This window comes from Miscanthus floridulus, unplaced genomic scaffold (assembly GCF_019320115.1).
Source record: "Miscanthus floridulus cultivar M001 unplaced genomic scaffold, ASM1932011v1 fs_432_7_8, whole genome shotgun sequence".
In the NCBI taxonomy this organism is placed as follows: Eukaryota; Viridiplantae; Streptophyta; class Magnoliopsida; order Poales; family Poaceae; genus Miscanthus; species Miscanthus floridulus.
In genome coordinates this window covers 44,130-55,207 of record NW_027096755.1, presented here as the reverse complement: position 1 = coordinate 55,207, position 11,078 = coordinate 44,130, and the positions used below count along the sequence as shown (strand labels likewise).

The window sequence follows — 11,078 nt, the reverse complement described above, 5'->3', positions numbered from 1 at the left end:
CTAACCCGCAAAAGTGAGTATGATCCAACCCATCCTACATCATCCCAAACCAAACACTCCGTAGTAGTCCAGTGTTCCAGTGAATCAGTGATCAGTGTGGACGCCGTTGCGATTTGCAAGTCAAACGAAAGAGATGACCTGGCCCACCTGCCATTCAGTGCATAGCACGAAACGGTTTTGCCTTCGCTTTTGCTTACGCGTACGCGCGGCGAATCACGGCGCTCACCTTCCAACCGGACTTGACTCCGCCTCGGATTCCCCGCCAGATCTCATTTCTCGCCCCAACCCAAACCGCCGGGCGCCGGCGGTGGCCATGATGGCCACCGAGCCCTCGTCCCCGGGGGGCCCTCGTCCCCGGGGAACCCCGTCGAGGACCTCGAAACACTACCCCTCGACTCCTCCTCCAGTGTCGGTGTCGCGGCCACGACCGACCCACCTCCTCCCCCCTCGTCCACCTCCTCTCCTACCGCTGGCGAGAACCACGGCGCGTTTCTGGACGAAGAGGACGAGGATGGGGTGGAGGACTTCACGCCTCCCCCGGCTCCCCACGCCGCTGCGGCTGCGACGAAGTCCCGCGAGGCGTCGCCGGGGTTCGCTGAGATCACTGTCTCCGAGCCTAGGAAGCACGCGGAGCCCGCGACCGGAGCCGTTGGCGTCATTCCAGGCTCGGCCAGCTACGTCTCCTACCTCATCGCCACTCGGGTGCCCGACGGCGGCGAGTTCCGCGTGCGTCGGCGCTTCCGCGACGTCGTGGCGCTCGCCGACCGCCTCGCGGAGACACACCGCGGCCTCTTCGTACCGGCAAGGCCCGACAAGAGCATCGTCGAGGGGCAGGTCATGCAGCGGCACGACTTCGTGAACCAGCGGTGCGTCACGATCCAGCGCTACCTCCGCCGCCTCGCCGCGCACCCCGTTGTCGGCCGCAGCCCCGTCCTCCACGCCTTCCTCACCGAGCCTAGCGGTATCCCCACTTCGGACGGTGAGTCCCCCAGGTGGAGCCCTGCGATGAGTGCTGCCACGTCCATGGCTGCTGCCGCTCCAGTGACGCCTACGAAGAGTGGGAGGGACTTTTTTGGGGTGTTCAAGGACCTGAAGCAGACAGTAACCAATGGGTGGGTGGCAGTAAGGCCACCTCCAGTGGAGGAGGAGATCGACACAAAGTACCTTGTGCACAAGGCCAAGCTTGAGGACTTGGAGAAGCATCTGGTGACAGCATCTCAGCAGGTAACTGCATATTTGCAAAGGTTTGATTTGCATGCTGTAGACTCTGTCTCTTGTTGTCATTACTCATTACAAATACGTATTTGGTACCATTTTTGTTCTATAGGCAGAAAAAAAACAGGATAAATGAATAAGGTGAATAACTTCTGAGTGCTTGCTTGGAGAAGCCCGTACACTTGCATTTTGCTACATGTAGAAAGATACATTTTATGCATCATAAGTTTTCTGTACTGTGTACTAGTGCAAAATAAACTAGCTAATCTATTACCATGGCATCATTTGTAGGCAGAGGCATTTGTTAAAGCTTATGACGATCTTAGAGCAACGACTGGTGTCTTGGGAATGTCATTCATCAAACTGGCTAAGTTTGAAAAGGAGCAGGCTACGTGTAGTTCTCAGAAAAGACAAGCTGCTGACATCAGTAATTTTGCCAGTGCTGTTGTTAGAGTTAGCAGATCACAGGCAAAACTAAATGCTGAAATTGTAAAACATCTGGTAAGTGGGGTGACTTGAGTAAAGGAATATTTGCTTGGACATATGCTTTTAGGATTATTGTTTTTTCCTTTTTATTTTGACATGTTCTATGTTCTATGCTTTTGCAGGGCATTATCCATGAGTACATGGAGACAATGGCTTCTGTTCATAACGCTTTTACTGCTCGTTCCAATGCTTTGCTTCGTGTGCAAAATTTGTCAGCAGAACTATATTTCTTGCATACCCGGGCGGGAAAACTTGAATTTGTATCATCGAGAGGAATGGATCAGGAAAGATCAAGGTATCAGAAGATAGAAGAACTGAAAGAAACAGTAAGAGCCACGGAAGATGCAAAAGCACATGCACTTAAAGAATTGGAACTTATCAAGGTAATTCATCCAAACTTATAAAACAAAGAAGGTGTACATTATGTGTGACAATTTCAACTGCGATATTGTTATTACTCAAACAGACCCACAATTATTATCTATATTCTGCAAGGATACCAAAAATATGTTCATAGATTATTCAGTTTGCAGTACATTAGGGATATAATTTTTAGGTTATTTTGTAGCATGATGCCTAACACTAGCTAATGCTATATATTTGGATAATCCGCTGAAGCAACCTGACTAAATCTATTTGTCATAGTTGTTTGTGCTATGGAATTCTCATTAGCCAACACTTCTTTTGACCATGTCCAGTTAACATTTTTCCAAGTTAAGCTCACAGAAGCCAGAATGAACGAGATAGTAGCTGACATGTTGCTAAGCAGCCAAGAGTCCAGATTGTCTGATTCTAGCTATTGTCATGTTTGAGCTGTGCTGGAAGTATCAAGAATTTTAGAGTACATGCATTGTTAATGAATTTTCTGTTTATCAATTGACCTTAAAATTTTAAAACACATCCTACTGCAATTCAAATGCTAGGTTATGCTATCCTGTTGACAAGATTCCTTTAAGAAAAACCATGTAGGCACAATTTTTTTGTGTGAAATAAGTGCTTTCATTTAAGTATTAGAAATGCATCCATTTCAGGTGATACAAAAATACTGGTATGCATTGCACCATCAGCATTTATGTTTCAACTCATAGTCAAACTCACTGTTTTGTCTGGAGTTTTGAATCATAGATACAACTTTCGCAAGTACTTGGGAGTTGGAACAAGGTTCCACTGTAGAAATTTAAATCCCAAACGTTGCATTGCAGTTCAACATGGAGTATATATGACGTTTCTTTTTTATTTTATTTTATGGTAATGCAGGAAAACAACATGAATGAAATTAAAAGATTTAACAAGGAAAGACGCCAGGATTTGGTGGAGATGCTGAAAGGCTTTGTATCGGATCAGGTAGAAGCTCTCAACTCCTGCGATAAATTGGTTTATGTTTTGGGTTGTTGTTCAGTTTGCAGTACATCTTTAGTTCTTTAACAAAAAGAAAATATTAATTTAATCAGTTCAATAATCAATCTACTGTATTGCTTACTGTAGATCTATCTTTGTACCTCCATGTTTTTTAACAGTAGTATTTGCCTGCTATTTGAACAAAAGGAAAAACATGAGTGCTAAATGCTAGGTCTGTTGTGCATTTTTAGCTCGTTATTAAAGGGTCATGTGAATTTTGTGTTATTATATGTGTTGCGCGCGCGCATGTCCATGTGTGTATTGGAGGAAACAACGAGGCAGCAGAACTAGAAACCTTCAAATGCAGTCTCAGCTTATAGCTGATATGCTGGAAAAGCTGTGGAGTTAAGACTTGTGGGATCATTTGAATTACCTAGATCTAGTGTTCATCTGTACATTGGTAGACAACATCTTGGTTCTAATCGGTCTCCTGAACACAATTGTTACCAATGAAATGTATTGCCCTTATTTTACCTCAAAACGATATGCATTATGACCATTTCAGTTTTGCAAACCCTTTCGATTGAGAAGAAACGAAATTTCCGAAAGTTAACATCAGACAGTTTAGCTGCAATTTATGAAAAATTTCTGTAATATAGGAGTGCACAATGTACTGTTCAGAGACAGTACCTTTGCTATCTTGTATCTCCTTTTTGGGTGCAAAAACGCCCACCTAAACAAATAGCACCAACGATGCATGTGAAATTAGTCAATCTAACCATGGAATGATGGAAGTTATTGAAATTTGGATCTCTGATTTTTTGTTTTCTGTTGCTATGTTCAGGCCACATACTCGGATCATTTTGCTAGCATATGGACAAAGGTAGCAGAAGAAACAAAAAGGATATGCAAAAAGCAGCAGTTGAAGTAGGATGTACATATACAGGTGAATTTGAGCTATTATTGTGCAGCGTGAACATAGCTACACCATTGAGAATCATGCGAGGCTTATACGCAGACAAGAGACAAGACCACACTCTCCATCCCCGAAGGGACACATTTCTATGGATTTTTCTGGGTATTGGTATCTCCAGTTGTGTGCCTGAAAATTCTCAGAAAATATAGTATTACCATTTTCTGCGGCATCTTTTTCTCAGCCTGGGCTTCATTTGAGTTTTTTCCCTGTGCATTTACATGGAACCAGTCGGGTGAATTCCCTACCACCCGAGATAACCAGACACATAGTTCTTTTTTCCCTTCATGAAGTGTTGCACACTTGTGCTTACATACTTGTTTTCGTTTTTACTTTACATATCCTCATCTTTTCTTTGACCCATTTTTGAGGAAATTTAACTATGTTCTGTAAAATCATTGTTTTCCAAATTGGCCTGAAAGGTCATGTTGGCGTGCAATGCAAGGCCTAAACTCAAAATAGTCACACGAGGGCGTACCCAGTGCAGAGAGCTCCCGCTATGTGCAGGGTCTGAGGAAGGGTGTCAGTGGCAAGCCTTACCCTTGCTTGTGCAATACGAGGAGACCACAACTTAAACCCGGGACCTTCCGGTCACAGACGGTAAGATTCTATCGCTTGCACCAGGCTCGCCCTTCAAAATAGTCACACGAGGGGTGGCCCGGCGGTGGGTCTCCAAAATCCGAATCGCGGTACACCAACCGAGGGCCACGTCTATCCAAGAAAGGTGAGCCACTCGTCTTGCAAAATGCTGACTGTACATGAGCGTGAGCTAGTGGCTGCTGTGGCACCATGGTGTCCCTTTTGAGGCCATCGGCTTCAACATCACTGCTTATCCTCTTCACGTAGGCACCAGTTTTGTTCCGTTTCGGGCCTGTAACTTCTGATCCTTCTTCCGAAGACTTCTCTCTCGCTTCCGAAGACTTCTCTACCGCGAATGCTGGTTGCCGCTCCAGCTCTGCCATGAAAAGTCGCCACAAGAAATCCACCCAAAAAACTAGCCCTGTGAGGCTGTGCTGCTTGCTGGCGCCGCCGAGCAGCGCAAAGAGTTTCGTTGCCGGTGAAAATCCAATTGGAACGGGGGGCGCGCATTGCTCTTTGTCCTCAGCGACAGAAACAAACTTGATACGTAACAAACTTGACAGAAACATGCTTCAAGTTCAAATCACTACTGAGATGCAAAACAACCGAGATTTCAAAGAGTCTATTACCTACAGTACCAACCACGGAACCACCACAAGCTGCCCCGTGTTCTCTGAGCCCTCCATTTCACCCCAATAACCGGGCACCGGCGCGGGCGCGCCTCGCCGCCCCCGCCGCCGTCTCAACGCACGGGAATGCTGCCGCACGCGCCATCCAGAACCCCGGGGGCCTTCAGGTTCAAACCGCACCTCCCCACCAAGCCGCCGCTCCTCATCTCTGCTACCTCCACCCCCACCCCTGCCTCCGCCTCCACGCGCGGCCGCCTCTGCGCCGCCACACGCCGGGACCTCCTCGTCCTCGTCCCCTCGCTAGTCGCGGCGTCCACCGTCCTCCAGTCCCTTCCCCTCGCCGCCTCCGCCGCGGCAGGCGATGACAAGCCTGCCCCACCGCCGCCGGCGCAGGCGCCCGCCGCTCCGGCCTCGCCTCCGCCTCCAGCGGAGGAGCCGACGCTGTCGAGGGTCTACGACGCCACGGTCATCGGGGAGCCCCAGGCCGTGGGGAAGGACGCGCGGCGGAGGGTGTGGGAGAAGCTGATGGCGGCGCGGGTGGTGTACCTCGGCGAGGCCGAGCTCGTGCCCGACCGCGACGACAGGGTGCTCGAGCTCGAGATCGTCAGGAAGCTCGCGGAGGCCGGGAGGAGCATCTCCCTCGCGCTCGAGGCCTTTCCCTGCGACCTCCAGGAGCAGCTCAACCAGTTCATGGATGGCAGGTAGTTGCAGTTTGTGTTAACACAACGAATCTTACCACTTTGCTAGTTGTGACAAGTATAGTTGAGCAACAGTACATATTGAATTCCTCGCTGTGATGTTGCAGCTGCAAGTTTGATATCCATAGATGTAGAGAAGTCGGGAAATGGCTTATGGCAAGAGGCAAAACCGTGGCTCTGCTAGGATAACTAAACAGATTTGTCTTCGAAGCTGTATATATAAAACTGGTAGTTTAACCCTGCTCCCAATAAACTGCTAAGTTCCATCCTCGAGGGTTTGCTGTAATTATCTGTATCTACTAGACTACTAGTATTTTGAGTTTTCGACCATATAGGTTCCACGCAGGTTATGCTCAACCAAAGTCCTATAATGTTGGTTTTACCTTTTGCCTATATTTGTTCAATCTTTGGTGTAGAAAGCCTTCCAATACTTCATGTGGATGAACTTGTAACAATTCTTTGCATTATGCAGAATTGATGGCAATAGCTTAAGATTTTATACATCTCACTGGGCACCAGAGCGATGGCAGGAGTATGAACCACTTTTGAATTACTGCCGTGATAATGGAATAAAGCTTGTTGCCTGTGGAACTCCACTTGAGGTAATTAGTAATTGATTCTCACATGTGATTCAGGCATATTGGAGTCATAAGGAATCTTGTTCGTTTATACTTCTGAACTTCGGACTCGTAACATTCTAAAATTGTACTAATTTAAAATTGATTTGCAGTTTCAAAAGGGAAAGCTTTTTTTTTGGTACCATGTATTGTAATGTCTTTGCCTGCTTAAGCACCTCTGCTACATGCCTTTTCAACCCTTCCTAGTAAATCTCTGATATGAAGCATCTTTGATATGTAAATGTAATATGTAAGCTTAGCTTACCCTAAATTACTGTGTGAAAATTATCTAGTGCTTTTTTCTTGACTAGGTGGTAAGAACTGTGCAAGCCGAAGGAATTAGAGGCCTTTCAAAAGCTCAAAGAAAGCTTTATGCTCCTCCAGCTGGCTCAGGCTTCATTTCTGGTTTTACATCCATCTCAGGCCGATCATTGATAGACAAAATTTCATCAACTCGTGCTTCCCCTTTTGGCCCAAGCTCATATTTATCAGCACAGGCAAGAGTAGTTGATGATTATACCATGTCCCAGACAATAATGAAAGAAATTACTAATGGAGATCCTTCAGGGATGCTCGTTGTTGTAACTGGTGCGAGTCATGTTATGTATGGACCACGAGGAATTGGTGTTCCCGCTAGGATATCTAAAAAGATGCAAAAGAAAAAACAAGTTGTGATACTCCTTGATCCTGAGAGACAAAGTATAAGGAGAGAAGGTGAAATCCCTGTAGCTGATTTCTTATGGTACTCTGCTGCCAAGCCATGCAGTCGGAATTGCTTTGATCGTGCTGAAATTGCTAGAGTTATGAATGCTGCTGGCAGGAGACGTGAAGCTTTACCTCAGGTTATCACTCACTCTTTCTCAGTATAAGTTGAGTGCTCTTGATGCTATATGTATTACCTGCTTCCTGTAACATCTTGGGAGTAGTTATTAGTCTAAAGGAAAATGTAATCAGTACTTGTTGTTATACATGAACTGTAGAACAAGAAAATATTGTTATGAACTTATGATAACTCCTTTTCAAGTCTATCTTGCTATGATAAGTACTCATATTTTCTTACATTGGAGCTGACGGAACTTCCTGTATTCTATGACAGGATCTTCAGAAAGGAATAGATCTTGGTGTAGTTTCTCCTGAGATATTGCAGAACTTTTTTGACCTTGAGAAATACCCTGTTATGGCGGAACTGATTCACCGTTTCCAAGTAAGCAGCTCCTGTAGTCTTTATCTCTCACTCTTTCCCCTTTTAGAAATGCCAATTAAAAATGCCGCTTAGTACATGGTTAAATTGTTGAAACTTAAAGCTGGCCATTTTCTGCAGGGTTTCCGTGAAAGGTTGCTAGCAGATCCCAAGTTTCTGCATAGATTAGCTATTGAAGAGGGTATATCAATAACTACCACTCTTCTAGCACAATATGAAAAACGAAAAGGACGGTTTTTCGAAGAGATCGACTATGTTCTCACTGATACAATTAGGGGTTCTGTTGTTGACTTCTTTACAGTGTGGCTTCCTGCACCTACAATTTCGCTCTTATCTTTTGCCGATGATGGCTCTGGTGAGAGTGTGGAGCTTCTGAAAGGAATTTTAGGATCAGTGCCAGATAATGCATTTCAAAAGGGTATTGTTGGGCAGAATTGGAACATTAACCAGAGGTTTGCATCGGTGCTTATGGGTGGTCTAAAACTCGCTGGCGTCGGATTCATTTCTAGTATTGGAGCTGGAGTTGCTTCAGATGTCTTATATGGTGCCCGTCAGATTATTAAACCTTCTGCAAGTATGGAAGTGGGGCGCAAAAGAACTCCGATCTGGAAAGCAGCAACTGTTTATAGTTGCTTCCTTGGAACATCAGCAAACCTGCGATATCAGGTAGTTTGCCAAGAGCATCTTTCTGTTTACTCAAGTGATGTTAGTTATGAGAAGCTATTTTGTCGGTGGTTGCATATATTAGGACATATGTCATTGATGGTTAAAATATGTTGTAATGTTACATGCTGAGAATGGGAGTTGGTAACATCAAAATTAGGCCTTGCAACTGCAGCTCATCTGCAATCAGTAACTTACTGATGCATTAGATTATCCAAGTAAATGCAGCTTATAATTTCCTCTATTTTTCACAACAGTGTTAACCTTTTCCAATGAACATGTTTCAGGTCATAGCTGGTCTGATTGAGCATCGGCTAGGAGAGGATCTGATGGCCTACTATAACCAGCCACTTCTTGCTAGCCTGGTGTCCTTCGTTTCAAGGACAGTTAACTCATACTGGGGAACACAGGTTTACCACTTTTGCACTTTACATTAACCCTATAATGTTTTGGTATTTAAATTGGACTTTTTAAGCTGGCTGAACACCAAAAACAAGTGTTCTCCTCTTTCTTCGAACAAGAAACTTTACAGTCTGTGTCTGTTTCTTATTTTAGCATAGGACCAAAGATGTTAGAATAAGGTATGCTAGTGGGCAACCCTCCGATTCCAATTGATTGGTTTTTTCAGTTTGTAGGCATAGTTAGGAGGCAACTCAGTCTGCTAGGCACTAGCATTGGACTCTGGAACTGATTGCTTTAATTCTGGCATTTTTATTTTGCCTGTTCAACTTTGCTACATGAACTTCAGGATATATGATCTTAGGCTGGTCCTGATTTAATTGAGATAAAAGGAACCATCAGTACTCCTTACAGTTTATTGTTGCTTCTTGAATGGGCTTTTTTTATTGAGAAAATTCTATTGAATTCCTTTGGAAGGAAATTAAAACCTTGCAATAGAAGGATTTGATGGAATTCAGTGATTTACTCATGGTAGTATTTGCACTACATCTCGCTGTACTGACACCATGATTCTTGCAGCAATGGATCGATCTTGCACGAGCTACAGGCGTGCAAAGTACTAAGAAAGAGCTGCCTTCTCCTGAGGTTTCGAGCGCATCTGAAATGCCACTGCTAGAATGCGGCACGACAGAAGTACAGAACGTGGACGACAGCAGTAATAACCAATCAAATGACTTGACATAGTCATCACGCAGTGACCTAATTTGTTGTGGCCATACAAACAAAACACAGAGCAGCTTCCTTCCATGACACACCATACACGATACACCTGTACAGGCATATAAACGAGATGTCTTCTTAGAGCCAGATTGAAGCTTAGCCATCGCATCATGTGGAGAGACAAATCTGAAATTCTGAAGAGCAAAGCTTTGAAGACTTTCACATTGTTATGACCAGAAAGCCATTTTTACACCCTCATGGGGTGAATACCGTTTGTACATTCACAGAGGAGACGATCGAAGACCTTTTTTTTTTAATCCTGTACAGCATTTCACACGTGAAGTTTGATCCAAAACATTACTGGAGGCAAGGATCAGGGTTGTCGCTTGTGAACTATGATACACCTTGTATATATGCACTTGAATCCAGAGTGCATGTGTAATTTTATTGGCTGAGCGGACTGTGCGACGGTCTGATGTTTCCTGTGGTATTGCTATGGTGTGATCAAACCAGTCCCTATGTGGTCCTACCAAACAGCAGGCTAAACTGTCTTCACCTCTGCCTTTCCAACGCTGGTGAGTGGTGAACCATGGCAAACCACACACCATGAACTCGGACCAGGCGACTTTCACCCGTCAGCAGATCTGATCCCAGGAAGTCAAAATCCAACGCCTGATGCCTGCCAGGCAAGTTTGCCTGATGTCAGACCAAACAGGCTAGTTTCACGTGGCATTTCTTCCTCGTAACCGCGTGTCTAGAGTACAGAGCACTGCACTTACGAAGCTGCATGCATCCCTTGCAGAACAGAAGAGATGTATTGGTTCGTTCAGACTTCAGAATCATCAGATCGCTCTACGCTCAAAAGTCTGAGACGGGGAGGACAATGCTCCAAACGAATGGGCATCTATCACCTCGTGCACAGGTTCTACCTGTTCCTTCAAATCAAATACAGTACAGCGCAGGGATCCATCAGGCCGTCACGCTCGTGCAACCAAACCAAACCAAGGCACCACGCGGTAGCCTTGGGCCGTTGTCGCACGAATCCAGTTCCCGAGTCTCATCAACCATCCAACGGAGCACTGCTTGGTTTTCTTTATCACAGGAACCTAAATATGCTGTGCTGCCTCACACTCCCTTCTGTCTTTGGTTTGGACCACTGAAAAACATATCCAAAGCCCAACAGTAACAGCACCGTACTGTGCAGTGTACAGGCGTAAGTACAGCCAATACACTGACGCCTCACATCTTGCCAGGTTGGTTTGCCTGCCGCTGCCACATGTAGCCGCGGCAGCCGAGGTCATGCCCCGAGCAGGAGCAGTTCTCTCCGCGCGACGCGGATGGAGATAGAATAGTCAATAGTGCATTAGTGCCCGCCTCCCTGGCGCAAATGACGGATTCCACGAAGCTTCGTCGCGGTTTCTTCCAGTTCCTCACCGGCATGGGCGCATGGCAGCATCTCCAGACGGTCCAGCTATTTGGAGCTGCCGCGTGCACGTGGAGACGGCGCACAGCTCGCCGTGGGTCCATCTGTCACTCACACGCCTCGCCTGCGCCTCTGCG

General features: G+C 45.8%; 1 pseudogene; it reads left to right on the top strand.

Moving 5' to 3' along the window:
- Positions 1-313: 313 nt before the first annotated feature.
- On the top strand, positions 314-10,008 carry LOC136531760 (protein RETICULATA-RELATED 5, chloroplastic-like; annotated as a pseudogene).
- Positions 10,009-11,078: the final 1,070 nt, after the last annotated feature.